Below are 15200 nucleotides of genomic sequence, written 5' to 3'. Positions count from 1 at the left end.
TCACTTTTATTCCTGATACTCCTTGCGTTAAAGCAAACACACTTTAACTGATCCCTAGGTTCCTTGCCAGGAAACTCCTTCCCACTAGCTGGTCTACCTCTTGCTATTGCCTCATCTGCATCAACTCTCACCTCTGGTATACAGCTTAGGTTCCCACCCCCTGCCAATGCTAGATTACACCCTCTCGAACTACTCGAGCAAACCTTCCACCCAGGGCATTGGTCCCCTTCCAGTTCAGATGCAGCCCGTCCTTCTTGTACAGGTCCCACCTTCCCCAGAAGGCATCCCAATTATCTACATATCTGAAGCCCTCCCTCCTACACCAGCTGCGCAGCCACGTGTTAAGCTGCGTCCGCTCCCTGTTCCTCGCCTCGCTATCTCGTGGCACCGGTAGTAAACTAGAGAACACTACTCTGTTCGTCCTGCTTTGCAGCTTCCATCCTAACTCCCTGAAATCACTTTTTATATCCTCGATCATTTTCCTGGCTATATCATTAGTGCCAATATGTAACACGATTTCTGGCTGTCCACCCTCCCCTTTTAGAACTTTATACACCCGATCGGAGACGTCCCGGACGCTGGCACCAGGGAGGCAACATACCTTCTGGGAATCCCGATCCTGACCACAAAGTCTCCTGTCGATTCCCCTAACTATCGAGTCCCTACCATGAATACTTTTCTATTGTGGCCCCTTCTTTTCTTTGGAACAGGAGAATCGACGTTTCGGGCATGAGCCCTTCTTCAGGAATTCCTGAAGAAGGGCTCATGCCCGAAACGTCGATTCTCCTGTTCCTTGGATGCTGCCTGACCTGCTGCGCTTTTCCAGCAACACATTTTCAGCTCTGATCTCCAGCATCTGCAGTCCTCACTTTCTCCCTTCCTTTATTTGCCACAGTGTCAGGCTCAGTGCCAGAGAACTGCTATGGCTTTCCTCTGGTAGGTCATCCCCCCCCAGCAGTATCTAAAACGGTATGCTTATTGCTGAGGGGGATGTCCACAGGGGATCTCTGCACTGTCTGTCTGTCCCCTTTCCTCCCCCTAACTGTAACCCATTTATCCTTGTCCTGGGCCTTAGGAGTGACCAACTCCTGGTAACTCCTTTCAATTACCCCCTCAGCCTCCTGAATTATCTGTAGTTCATCCAGCTCCAGCTCCAATTCCCTAACACAGTTTTCAAGGAGCTGGAGTATGGAAGGGCAAAATGTGGTGGTAGAAGCTTGGAGGGCCAAAGGACCTGTTCCTGTACTATATTTGATCGAAGAGAGCAACTGAAGCTTATCCAGCCTCTCTTCATCGTTAAACAGCTCCATTCAGGCAACCCTCGTGAATCTCCTCTACACTGTTTCCAGTGCAACCACATCCTTCCTCTAGTCTGGAGACCAGAACTTTCCTGAAGAAGGGCCTGTGCCCGAAACGTCGAATCTCCTGTTCCCTGGATGCTGCCTGACCTGCTGTGCTGTTCCAGCAATAAAGTTTCAACTTTGATCTCCAGCATCTGCAGACCTCACTTTCTCCCCGACCAGAACTGCACACTGTACTCTGGATGTGGCCTAACCAAAGTCCTGTACAGCTCCAAAATAATCTCCCTTCTCTTATAATCTTTGCCTCTACTGATAAAGGCAAGTGTCCCATTTGCCATCGTAACTACCCTATTAACCTGTCCTGCCACCTTCAGGGACCTGAGGACAAACATCCCAAGATCCCTCTGGTGCTCCGAGCTTCCAAGTGTGCTGCCATTACTGAGTACTGCATTGTTTAGTTACTTCTTCCAAAGTACATCATCTCACACTTTTCAGGGTTAAATTCTATCTGCCACTGATCTGTCCATCTGACCAATCTGTCTGTATCTTTCTGTAACCGAGCACCTCCTTCCTCACTGTCAATCACCTGACCAAGCTTCATGTCATCGGCAAGCTTACTTATCATATTTGCAGCATTCTTATCAATATCACAAGCAAGAAGGAACGTAGTACTGATGCAGGAGTAGGCCATTCTGCCCTTCGAGCCTCCACCACCATTCAATATAATCATGGCTGATCATCCTTAATCAATATCCTGTTCCTGCCTTATCTCCATAACCCTTGATTCCACTATCTTTGAGAGCTCTATCCAACTCTTTCTTAAATGAATCCAGAGACTGGGCCTCCACTGCCCTCTGGGGCAGAGCATTCCACACAGCCACCACGCTCTGGGTGAAGAAGTTTCTCCTCATCTCTGTCCTAAATGGTCTACCCCGTATTTTTAAGCTGTGTCCTCTGGTTCTGCACTCACCCATCAGCGGAAACATGTTTCCTGCCTCCAGTGTCCAATCCTTTAATGATCTTATATGTCTCAATCAGATCCCCTCTCAGTCTTCTAAACTCAAGGGTATACAAGCCCAGACGCTCCAGTCTTTCAGTGTAAGGTAATCCCACCATTCCAGGAATTGACCTCGCGAACCTACGCTGCACTCCCTCAATAGCCAGAATGTCTTTCCTCAAATTTGGAGACCAGAACTGCACACAGTACTCCAGGTGTGGTCTCACCAGGGCCCTGTACAGCTGCAGAAGCACCTCTTTGCTTCTATACTCAATCCCTCTTGTTATGAAGGCCAGCATGCGATTAGCCTCCTTCACTACCTGCTGTACCTGCATGCTTACCTTCATTGACTGGTGTACAAGAACACCCAGATCTCTCTGTACTGCCCCTTTACCTAAATTGATTCCATTGAGGTAGTAATCTGCCTTCCTGTTCTTGCCACCAAAGTGGATAACCATACATTTATCCACATTAAACTGCATCTGCCATGTTTCTGACCACTCACCAAACTTGTCCAGGTCACCCTGTAATCTCCCAACATCCTCATCACATTTCACCCTGCCATCCAGCTTAGTATCATCAGCAAATTTGCTAATGTTATTATTAATACCATCTTCTATATCATTAACATATATATAAAAAGCTGTGGTCCCAGTACTGATCCCTGCGGTACCCCACTGGTCACTGCCTGCCATTCCGAAATGGAGCCATTTATCACTACTCTTTGTTTCCTATCAGCCAACCAACTTTCAATCCAAACAGCCTTTTACCTCTCTGTCTCCCCTCACTAATTTTGGATCCAACTCAACAAGTTACCCTGAATCCCATGTGCCTTTATCTTCTTCATCAGTCTTCCATGTGGGACCTTGTCAAAGGCTTTGCTGAAATCCACATAAATCACATGAACTGCCCTCCCCCATCTACACACCTGGTCATCTATACACCTGGTCATCTCCTCAAAAAAATTCTATCAAATTTGTTAGGCAGGACCTCCCTCTGACAAAGCCATGATGACTATCCCTGATCAAACCTTGTCTCTCCAAGTGGAGATTAATTGTTTTCCTTCAAAGTTTTCCCCAGTACTTTCCCTATCACTGATGTGCGAGTCACTGGTCTGTAATTTCCTGGTTTATTTCAACCACCATTCTGGTGTTATATAATTCTAACATTCGATGAAATGTTTCACTTTGAAACCCCGATTTACTGGTTTCTGATTGGCACTAACACACAGATTTTAATTCTGTTTGAAAATTGATCACTTATGTCCTGAGTCGATAAAATGTGGACCTGGAAAAATCACGGCAGCTCAAGCAGCATGAGAGGGGCAGGAGAGTTGACGTTTCAAACAGGACCCTTCACCAGGACTGGTCCTGCACGAAACATTGATTCTCCTGCTCCTCTGATGCTGCTTGACCTGCTTTGCTTTTTCCACATTTTATCAACTCTGACTTTCCAGCATCTGCAATCCTCACTCTCTTTAATAAGCTCAGCTGTGATTTATTAAACATCACAAAATCTGAAGCTTATTCAGATGATTGTCTTCTGTGCCAACTCTCGCTCAAAACAATCCAAATCTAATCTAAAGCCTTCTTCTCAGCGTAACCCAGTGAGCCAGAAGAATGTCAAACCAAAATTGGGCCTATTTTAGATCTGAATCATATTTCTGATTTCTGTATGTTTGTAAGTGTAACTAATCGACTTTACATTGTTGAAAAAGAAACAAACTGTCAAGGTTGCACTTTGACTGAGAACACTAAGAATTACACTAATAATCAATTTAGGGTTATCAGTCAGGCTTACAATCTATTCTACTTCTGCCTACTAGAACATACATATTCAGACACAGAGTCCTGTCTCTACATACAGAAAGAACATGTCCAAGCATTGTGATTTTTCCACTTAGATAGACATGAGGGAACAACTATTCCCTGGTGTGCTGTCCATGATATTGACCTCAACAAATCAGTCACCTTGCCTTTGGGAATTTAAAGGAATATTTGAGAAATAATTGTTTGTGATGCATTCCCTATGGAAACATCTGAGCCAGAGTACCCGTGTCAGCCAATTAGTTATGTTTTCTTATGTGGTACAAATTGTTGCTCCCTTTGAGATTTGGTATTCGTGAGATTCAGTCCTGATGAGTGCAAGACAGAATGCTTCAACAGCATATGTCTTTTTTCAGCTAAGTGCCAAATGACTATGATCTACTTTCATGACAAAAATATTCTGTATTTTTCAACTCAACCAACATCATAATTACATCCCTTTTTTCAGTGCCTGTTGCTGTGATATTCTACAAGTTCCAATCAACAAACTCTTGCATCTCACTGCTCCAAGAAGGAAATGTTGGAAAACAAGTGTATTTAGAAAGGAGATGGAAAAAGGTGGTGGGAGTACTAGCAGCGAAAGAATGCAGGATCTGTGTCAATCTGAATTTTATAAGATATGATGAGGAAATGAGAAAATGACAATGGTATTGGATTTCACGTACTGTGCTTTTCGTACAATCTGCAAGATAGGTTTCTGTCATTGTTGATCCCAGTTTAGCAAAATAAAGTTATTCACAATCAGATTAAATTTATTATCTTAAAGGGAAAAGTCCACTTCAAACAGGAGCTGATAAAGAAAATGGCCAAAAGTTTGAGGCAGGTTTTTTTTGCTATTTATCACAGTCATATTGTTTTGATTTTCAGTGGATTGTTTAATAAACACTACCTGTTGTAGACTGACCTTGTGTTCTTGCTTCTGGCATATCTGTGTTTGTTTCTCGTTTCAAGACTAGAATCCATTACATTCATTCCATTGATTATAATCGCATGTTCCTCTTTTACTTGTGAGCTGTAAATTCTGGACACAATTGGGTTGACCATAACCTACCACTTATTGGCTCAGAGGTTGTTCAAGAATGACCATAGACAGCACATAAAGGCAGTGATCCTGACAATAGCAAGCCAGTCAGTTCACAATGGAAGAACCCCAAACTGTGCCATAACAGTGGTGTATCTGCATTTGGTTGAATCAGGGTCATGGATGAGGATTCGGGATGACAGGTGAGTATTTAAGATAACGGGTGAGGATTTGGTGTGACAGGTGAGGATTAAAGATGATGGGTGAGTATTTAAGATGACGGGTGAGGATTTAGGATGAGGGGTGAGGATTTAAGATGACGGGTGAGGATTTAGGATGAGGGGTGAGTATTTAGGATGAGGGGTGAGGATTTAAGATGACGGGTGAGGATTTAGGATGAGGGGTGAGTATTTAGGATGAGGGGTGAGGATTTAAGATGACGGGTGAGGATTTAGGATGAGGGGTGAGTATTTAAGATAGCTGGTGAGGATTTGGGATGAGGGGTGAGTTTAAGATGACGAGTAAGGATTTGGGATGATAGAATTGTAGAATCAAAGAATTTTACAGTATAGAAGGAGGCCATTTGATCCATTCTGTTAGCATCGGCTCCCTAAAGAGCTACCTCGCTAGTCCCACTCTCTAGCCCTAACTTTGTGCTTCTCTAACTTCATCACTTTCAAATATATATATATGTATCCAGCTCTCTTCTGAAATCTCCTGTGGAACCCACTTCCATCACTCTCCCAAGTATTCCAAATTCTAACAACTCTCTGAGTAATGAAGTTTCTCCTCATCTCACTCCTAGCTCTCTTGCTGATAATCTTAAAATTGTGACCCACCCCCATTACTGACATACCAATCAGTGGAAACAATATATCCTTCCTTACTCTGTCAAAGTTTTTCCTAATATTGAACATCTCAATAATGTTCCCTCTTAATCTTCTCTGCTTCAAGAAGAAAAAGCCAGATCTCTCTAATTTTACCTTATATCTAAAATCCCTCATTCCTGATATAATTCTAGTAAATCTCATTTGAACTGTCTCCAGGGATTTAACATCCTTCTTTAAATAAGATGCCCAGAACCAAACACAATACTCTGAATGCAGTCTGACCAATGATTTGTAGAGGTGTAGCACATCCTCTATACTCCTGTACTCCTCTCAAAAATGTACCATTGAGCCTACATTGTTTCTCCATGTTTCTTTGATCAAATGCATTACCTTACAATATGCTGCTTTGAACTTCATCCACAGATGTTGGACCATTTGTTCAACTTGTCAACATTCCTCTGAAGTCACTCAGCATCATCCTTACAAATCCATATTCTCCCTACTTTAGTATCATACAAAGAACAAGAACAAAGAAAATTACAACACAGGAACAGGACCTTTGGCCCTCCAAGCAAGCACCAATCCATATCATATATCTAATCCTGTCACCTATTTTCTAAGGATCTGTATCTCTCTGCTCCCTGCCCATTCATGTATCTGTCAAAACACATCTTAAATGACGCTATCGTCCCCGCCTCTACCACCTCTGATGGCAACACATTCCAGGCACCCACCACCCATTGTGTAAAGACCTTTCCACTCATATCTCCCTTAAACTTTTCCCTCCTCACTCATGATCCTTAGTAATTGAGTCCCCCATTCTGGGAAAAAGCTTCTTGCTATCCACCCTTTCTATACCTCTCATGATTTTGTAGACCTCAATCATAAATTGCAAAAGTTAGTTAAATAAGTAGTTATGACTGGACTTGTGATGTGCTGCAGCTGTATGATGTGGGAGCTGGCTGATCCCATTGTGAACAGTAATGACCACATCTGCAGCAAGTGTTGGTTGCTGGAGAAACTCCGGATCAGAATTGATGATCTGGAATCTGAGCTTCAAACTCTGCGCCGCATCCGGGAGGGGGAGAGTTACCTGGATGCTTTGTTTCAGGAGGCAGTTATACCTGGTAGATTAAGTAATTCAAATTCAGTCAGTGTTCAGGAACAACAGGGCGTGACTGTAAATGAGGCAGGTAGGGGGATTCTGAGTTCAGGAGTGGAGGAGCCTCAGCCCTTGACCTTGTCCAACAGGTATGAGATTTTTGCTCCCTGTATAGATGAAGGAAAGGGCTGTGGACAGGATGAGCCAGCTGACCATGGCACCATGGTGCAGAAGGCCATTCAAGAGTCGGGGAGCAAAAGGACAAGTGGTAGATGTAGGGGATTCTATAATTAGGGGGACAAATAGTATCCTATGCAAGCTGGATTGGGAGACCTGCATGGTGTGTTACCTATCCGCAGAACACCACAGACTGGCTTGAAAGGATATTGGAGCAGGACAGAGAAGATTCAGTTATTGTGGTCTGTAATGGGACTAATAACATCAGCAAAACTAGGGTGGAGGATCTGTTTCGGCATTGTCAAGCACTAGGAAGGAAATTGAAGAACAGGTCCTCAAGGTCCTAATCACTGGATTACTGCCTTCGCCATGTGTTAATTGGCATAGGGATAAGAAAGTTAGGGAAGTAAACACGTGGCTAAGAGATTGGTGTGAGAAAGAAGGATTCCATTTCATTGGGCAATGGCATCAGTTTTGGAACCGGGGTGGGGGGGTGTATCTGTACCATTGGGACAGCCTCCACCTGAACTGTTCTGGAACCAGTGTTTTGGCGAAAAAAGATAAATACAGTAGTCAGTAGGACTTTAAACATCTGAGCCGGGGGTAGGGGAAGAGAAAGGGAAAGTAACAGGGAGTATGGAGTTAAATGGAAAGGTAGGTGTCAGATCTCTTGGTGGGAGAGCACTTTGGTGAAAATGATCACAACTGCCTCACATTAACTATAGCCTTGGAGAGTGAAAGGTGCAGTTTCCAATGGAAGATATTTAATTGGGGAAAAGGAAATTATGACGCTATCAGACAGGAGTTGGGAAGTACAGACTGGGAGTAATTGTTCCACAGAAAGGGCACAGCAGACATGTGGAGACTATTTAAGGAGCAGTTGTTGCGGATGGTGCACAAATTTGTTCCTCTGAGACAGGTAAGAAGGGGTAACATTAAGGAGCCTTGAATGACTAGATCAGAGGAGCTTCTCATCAAAACGGGGCGGTACGGTGGCACAGTGGTTAGCACTGCTGCCTCACAGCGCCAGAGACCCGGGTTCAATTCCCGACTCAGGCGACTGACTGTGTGGAGTCTGCACATTCTCCCCATGTCTGCGTGGGTTTCCTCCGGTTTCCTCCCACAGTCCAAAGATGTGCAGGTCAGGTGAATTGGCCATGCTAAATTGCCCGTAGTGTTAGGTGCATTAGTCAGAGGGAAATTGGTCTGGGTGGGTTACTCTTCAGAGGGTCGGTGTGGACTGGTTGGGCCGAAGGGCCTATTTCCGCACTGTAGGGAATCTAATCTAATCTCATTATGATTTGTGCTGTTAATTCATCTGCTTTGTTACAAATACTGCAAGTATTTCGATAAAGTGCTTTAATGCTAATTTTCTTCTCTTCCTGATTTCCAACACTCTAGTAATATGTCCTAAGTTATCCTTCTTTTTTTGCTTCATTCCTCGTCTGCCTTAAACTGAAACCCTGCACACATGCTAACCTGCTGCTTATCTTTCTATTTGATTCCATATTCCCTGTTGCTTTCCCTTTCCCTTCCCCTCAACTCACAAGTTTAAAGACCACCCTATTTATCCTTTTCGCGAGAACACTGGTTCCAGATCTGTTCAGGTGGAGACCATCTCATCAGTACAGATCCCTCTGGTTCCAAAACTGATGACACTGTCCCAATGAAAAGAAATCCCTCTTTCCCACACCAATCTTTTGGACACGTGTTTACTTCCTTAATTTTCTTATCCCTATGCCAGTTAGTATGTGGCTCGGGCAGTATTCCAGAGATTATGACCCTTGAGGAGCTACTTCGATTTCCTCCCTTGTACTTGATAATCCTCAAACAGGTTCTCCTTCCTAGCCTTGCCTATGTTGTTAGTGGCAACGTGCACCAAGAACAAAGAAAATTTACAGCCCAGGAACAGGTCCTTCGGCCCTCCAAGTCTAAACCTGTCGCCCAATTCCTAAGCATCTGTATCCCTCTGCTCCCGACCTACTCATGCATCTGTCCAGACACATCTTAAATGCATCTACCGTGCCTGCCTCTACCACCTCTGCTGGCATGTTCCAGACACTCACTACTCTCTGTGTAAAGTACTCGCCGCGTGTATTCCCCTTAAACTTTTCACACCTCACCTTGAAAGCGTGACCTCTCATTATTGAATCCTTCACCCTGGGAAAAAGCTTGTCTCTACCCCACCTAACCTACTCAACCTCTCTTCATAGCTAGCACCTTCCATACCAGGCAACATCCTCATAAACCTTCTCTGCACCCTCTCCAAAGCATCCACATCCTTTTGATAATGTGGCCACCAGAACTGTAAATTACTTTACTTTAAATGCGGCCGAACCAGCATCTTATACAATTTTAACATGACTTGCCAGCTCTTATACACCATACCCCGTCCGATGAAGGCAAGCATACTATCTGCCTTCTTGACCACTCTATCCACCTGTGCAGCAACCTTCAGGGTACAATGGACCTGCACTCCCAGATCTCTCTGCTCATCAACTTTTCCCAAGGCTCTTCCATTCAATGTATAATTTGCTCTAGAATTAGACTTGCCAAAATGCATCACCTCACATTTGTCTGGATTGAAATCCATCTGCCACTTTTACGCCCAACTCTCCAGTCTATCTATATCCTTTAGTCTTCTCTGACAGTCCGTTATGCTTTCTGCTAGTCTACCAATCTTCATGTCATCTGCAAACTTGCTGGTCATACCAACAGTGCCCTCTTCCAGATCATTTATGTATATTACAAACAATAGTGGCCCCAACACTGACCCCTGTGGAACACCACTGATCACCTTTCTCCATTTCGAGGAACTCCCTTCAACTACTACTCTCTGTCTCCTGTTGCCCAACAGTTGTTTATCCACCTAGCTGGAACACTCTGCACACCATGTGATGTCACTTTCTGTATTAGTTTACCATGAGGAACCTTATCAAACGCCTTACTAAAGTCCATGTATATGACATTAAAAGCCCTTCCTTCCTCTATCAAGTTGGTCACTTCCTCAAAGAACTCTATTAAGTTGGTAAGGCATGATCTCCCCCCGCACAAAACCATTTTCTAAATATAAATAGATCCTATCCCTCAGTACCTTCTCCAGCAACTTTCCCACCACTGACATTAAGCTCACTGGTCTGTAGTTACCTGGAATATCCCTACTACCCTTTTTGTACAGGGGGACAACATGAGCAACCCTCCAGTCCTCTGGCACCTCACCTGTGTTTAAGGATGCCACAAAGATATCTGCCAGGACCTCAGCTATTTCCACAACAACTGGATCCTCTCCCTCTTGTCCAATATCCTTTCAATCCGGTCGGAGATGTCCTGCATCCTGGCACCAGGTAGACAACACACCATGCGGGACTCCCGATCCGGCTCACATCTGTCCCCCTAAATATAGAATCCCCTATAACACCCCACCCCCTCTTGAATTGGTCTTCTGCACCATTGTGCCATGGTCAGCTGGCTCATCCTGTCCACAGCACTTTCCTTCATCTATACAGGGAGCAAAAATCTCATACCTGTTGGACAAGGGCTGAGGGTCCTCCACTTTTGAACTCAGAATCCCCCTACCTGCCTCACTTACAGTCACACCCTGTTGTTCCTGAACACTGACTGAATTTGAATTACTTAATCTACCAAGTATAACTGCCTCCTGAAACAAAGCATCCAGGTAACTCTCCACCTCCCGGATGTGCCACAGAGTTTGAAGCTCAGATTCCAGATCATCAATTCTGATCCGGAGTTTCTCCAGCAACCAACACTTGCTGCAGATGTGGTTACTGCTGTTCACAATGGGATCAGCCAGCTCCCACATCATACAGCTACAGCACATCACCTGTCCAGCCATCTCTACTTATTTAATTAATTTATACAAATTTATGAGTTAAATAATTTCTATACTTCTCTATGGTCTTATTCAACTAACCAACCAATAGTAAACTTTTAATCTATCACACGATACACAAGAAGTATAAATTGAAACGCCTTACCTTAGCAACACGAGAGTCCCTTTTTTTGGTTAGAGAAGGAGGACGGGTGGGAGACACTACAAGTGTACCGTCTTGACAAATGAAGGCCCCGATGCCTGAGGTAAGATTTTAAAACTGTTTTACTCACCTTCCCAGCAGTCCTCTGCTCCTCACTCTCACCTCTCGAGAGAATGAGGGAGGATCTCATAGACATACATAAAATCCTGATTGGACTGGACAGGCTAGATGTGGGAAGAATGTTCCCGATGTTGGGGAAGTCCAGAACGAGGGGTCATAGTCTAAGATTAAGGGATAAGCCATTCGGGACTGGGATGAGGAAGTTGTGAACCTGTGGAATTCTCTCCCATGGGAAGTTGTTTGGGAAAGTTCATTGGATACGTTCAAAAGGGGTTTGGACATGAGCCTTGCAGCTAAAGGGATCAAGGGATGTGATGAGAGGGCAGGAATGGGATACTGAGATTGTATGATCAGCCATGATTGTATTGAACGGTGGTGCTGGCTCAAAGGGCCGAATGGCCCATTCCTGCACCTATTTTCTATGTTTCTGTGTTTCTATGACCTTTGGACGATTCAAGGTTGTTATGAGAAAGGACAGAGGAGGGTCTGAAATCAAAGTTCTCAACTGGGAAAGGCTGATTTTAATATATCAGGTATGATTTGGCCAGAATGAACTGGGAGCAGATACTTTCAGGTAAATCTGTCTCAGAACAATAGGATACATTCAAGAAGAAAATATATGGAGCAGAGGGCCAACATGTTAACTTAAAGAGAAAGGGTGGGACCCTCGAGTCCTGTGAACAGTCTTGTAAGAGTAACAAGAAGATGGGGTACTGGGCTAATGGTCGGATACTTGGTAGTGTGGATGAGCAGAGGGATCTTGGTGTCCATGTACACAGATCTCTGAAAGTTGCCACCCGGGTAAATAGTGCTTTGAAGAAGGCATATGGCGTACTGGCTTTTATTGGTAGAGGAATTGAGTTCCGGAGCCCTGAGGTCATGTTGCAGTTGTATAAGACTCTGGTGCGGCCGCATCTGGAGTATTGTGTGCAGTTTTGGTCGCCATACTATAGGAAGGATGTGGAGGCACTGGAACGGGTGCAGAGAAGGTTTACCAGGATGTTGCCTGGTATGGCAGGAAGATCATATGAGGAAAGGCTGAGGCACTTGGGGCTGTTTTCATTGGAGAAAAGAAGGTTTAGGGGTGACTTGATAGAGGTGTACAAGATGATTAGGGGTTTAGATAGGGTTGACCATGAGAATCTTTTTTCACATATGGAGTCAGCTATTACGAGGGGGCATAGCTTTAAATTAAGGGGTGGTAGGTATAGGACAGATGTTAGGGGTAGGTTCTTTACTCAGCGAGTCATGAGTTCATGGAATGTCCTGCCAGTAGCAGTGGTGGACTCTTCCTCATTATGGGCATTTAAGCGGGCACTGGATAGGCATATGGAGGATAGTGGGCTAGTGTAGGTTAGGTGGGCTTGGATCGGTGCAACATCGAGGGCCAAAGGGCCTGTACTGCGCTGTATTTTTCTATGTTCTATGTTCTATGATATCAAGGAATATACAGCGCTGGATTAAAGAAAAAAAGGAAACATGGCAGAGGTTGAGGGCTCCAAACAGCAGTAACTCTAAAGGGATGTAAAATGTGCAACAGGGAACTTAAAAGGGAGATTTGGAGAGTTAAAAGGGGGCATGAAAGATACTGGTGGTTAAAACAAAAAGAAAAAAGTTGTTTGACAAGTATATGAAGGTTAAAAGGATAATGAGGGAAAGAGTATGACCATCGTGATAATTTGTGCATTGAACCAAAGGATGTTGTTAAGATTCTAAATGAATACATTTGGTGATGTTCGCAAGTGAAAGATATGATATTTTTATAAACATCAAGGAGAAGACATGTGATACAATTAAATAAATTAGTATTGACAGAGGCGGTTCTGAGTGGCCTGGTAGATAAACGGTTCTGAGTGGCTGGCTGAAACATATCCCAGATGGTTGAGGGAGGCAAGGTTGGGACAGGGGGGCCTGGCAATAATTTTCAATTCCTCTCTGGCCACAGAACGGATGCCGTAGAACTGGGACTCAGTCAATGTGGTGCCATTATTTAGGAAGGGAGCAAGGGATAAACCAAGGGATAAACGACAGGCCAGTCAGTCTAACCTCAGTGATGGGGAAACTATTGGAAGCAATTCTGAGAGATATAACTAATCCAAACTTGGCAAAGTAGAGATTAATGAAGAATATTCAAGGTGGCTTTGTTAAATGAAAATCATATCCAACAAATTTGATTGAATTTTCCAAATAGGTGATCAGGTGTATAGATGAGGGCAAAGCTTTTTATGTAATCAACTTGGTCTTCAGCAAGGCTTTTGATAGGTTCTGCACTGGACACTGACAGTGAAGTTAACAGCTAATCAGTTCCAAGGAAATTTGGCAAATTGGATACACAATTGGCTGAGTGGCAAGAAACAGAGGGTGCTGACTGAGGGGTGTTTTTCTGACTTGAAATCTATGACTAGCGGTATTCCATAGGGTTCATTGTTGGGGTCTAGCTGTTTGTGGTTTGTAGAAATTATTTTACACTTGAGGGTAGGAAGGTTGTTCAGTAAGTTCGCAGATGATACAAAAATTGATGCGGTGGTAAATAGTAAGGGATTTAACCTTTGAATCGAGGCATATAGTCAGGCTAATCAGATGGAATTCAATCTGGATCAATGTGAAGTGCTGCACTTGGGCAGGACAAAAAAGGCAAGGAAATATGTTATGAAAATAGGAGCCTGGGAAGCACCGAGCATCAGACGGGCCTTGGTGTACATGTCCACTTTTTCTTTGAGGTAGTAGGACAGTTAGATAAAGTAGTTAAGAAGGCAGATGGGATATTTGCCTTTATGAGACAAGGCATAGAATTTAAGAGCAGGATGGTTAGGCTGGAATTGCATAAAACATTGCTGAGGGCACAGCGAGAGGATGTGCGTAGTTCTGGAATCCACATTATACAGAAATGTGAATGTAAGGAAGAGTATGCAGAGGAAGATTTACCAGGATGTTGCCTGGGTTGGAGAGTTTCAGTTACTGAAAGAGGTTGGACAGACCGGGGTTGTTTCCCTTGGAGCAGAGGAGATTGAAATGTATGAAGGGCCGAGACAGGATTTCCCCTCCACTGCCTCCCCAGCGTGTTCAGGATGGGCTGAAAAGCTGTAGATCTGTATGACTCTATGATGATAGGAAATAGAACATAGAACAGTACAGCACAGAACAGGCCCTTCAGCCCATGATATTGTGCCGACCACTGATCCTCATGTATGCACCCTCAAATTTCTGTGACCATATGCATGTCCAGTAGTCTCTTAAATGTCCCCAATGACCCTGCCTCCACACAGCTGCTGGCAATGCATTCCATGCTCTCACAACTCTCTGTGTAAAGAACCCGCCTCTGACATCCCCTCTATACTTTCCTCCAACCAGCTTAAAACTATGACCCCTCGTGTTAGTCATTTCTGCCCTGGGAAATAGTCTCTGGCTATCGACTCTATCTAAGCCTCTCATTATCTTGTATACCTCAATTAGGTCTCCTCTTCTCCTCCTTTTCTCCAATGAAAAAAGTCAGAGCTCAGTCAACCTCTCTTCATAAGATAAGCTCTCCAGTCCAGGCAGCATCCTGGTAAACCCGCTTCAAAGCATCCACATCTTTCTTATATTAGGGTGACCAGAATTGGACGCAGTATTCCAAGTGCGGTCTAACCAAAGTTTTATAGACTGTAACAAGATCTCACGACTCTTAAACTCAATCCCCCTGTTAATGAAAGCCAAAACACCACATGTTTTCTTAACAACCCTGTCCACTTGGGTGGCAATTTTAAGGGATCTATGTACCTGCACACCAAGATCCCTCTGTTCCTCCACACTACCAAGAATCCTATCCTTAATCCTGTACCCAGCTTTCAAATT

The 15200-nt window shown here is 44.1% G+C and overlaps 1 protein-coding gene across 4 annotated transcripts in view; it reads left to right on the top strand.

The window, feature by feature from the left end:
• Positions 1–15200, top strand: part of LOC122541480 (hepatocyte cell adhesion molecule-like) — a 170714-nt gene that overhangs the window by 128043 nt on the left and 27471 nt on the right. For 3 of the 4 annotated variants that reach the window (XM_043678282.1, XM_043678281.1, XM_043678278.1), the window contains one exon: positions 4573–5019. The exons of the other annotated variant lie outside the window; for it this stretch is intronic. The gene's annotated coding sequence lies outside the window, so the exon portion shown is untranslated. Of the gene's footprint in view, positions 1–4572; positions 5020–15200 lie in introns of those variants that run through there. 4 annotated transcript variants of the gene reach the window in all.

This window comes from Chiloscyllium plagiosum, chromosome 37 (assembly GCF_004010195.1).
Source record: "Chiloscyllium plagiosum isolate BGI_BamShark_2017 chromosome 37, ASM401019v2, whole genome shotgun sequence".
Lineage (NCBI taxonomy): Eukaryota > Metazoa > Chordata > Chondrichthyes > Orectolobiformes > Hemiscylliidae > Chiloscyllium > Chiloscyllium plagiosum.
Note: the sequence above shows the minus strand (reverse complement) of the source record. Positions and strands in the feature narration are given on the sequence as shown.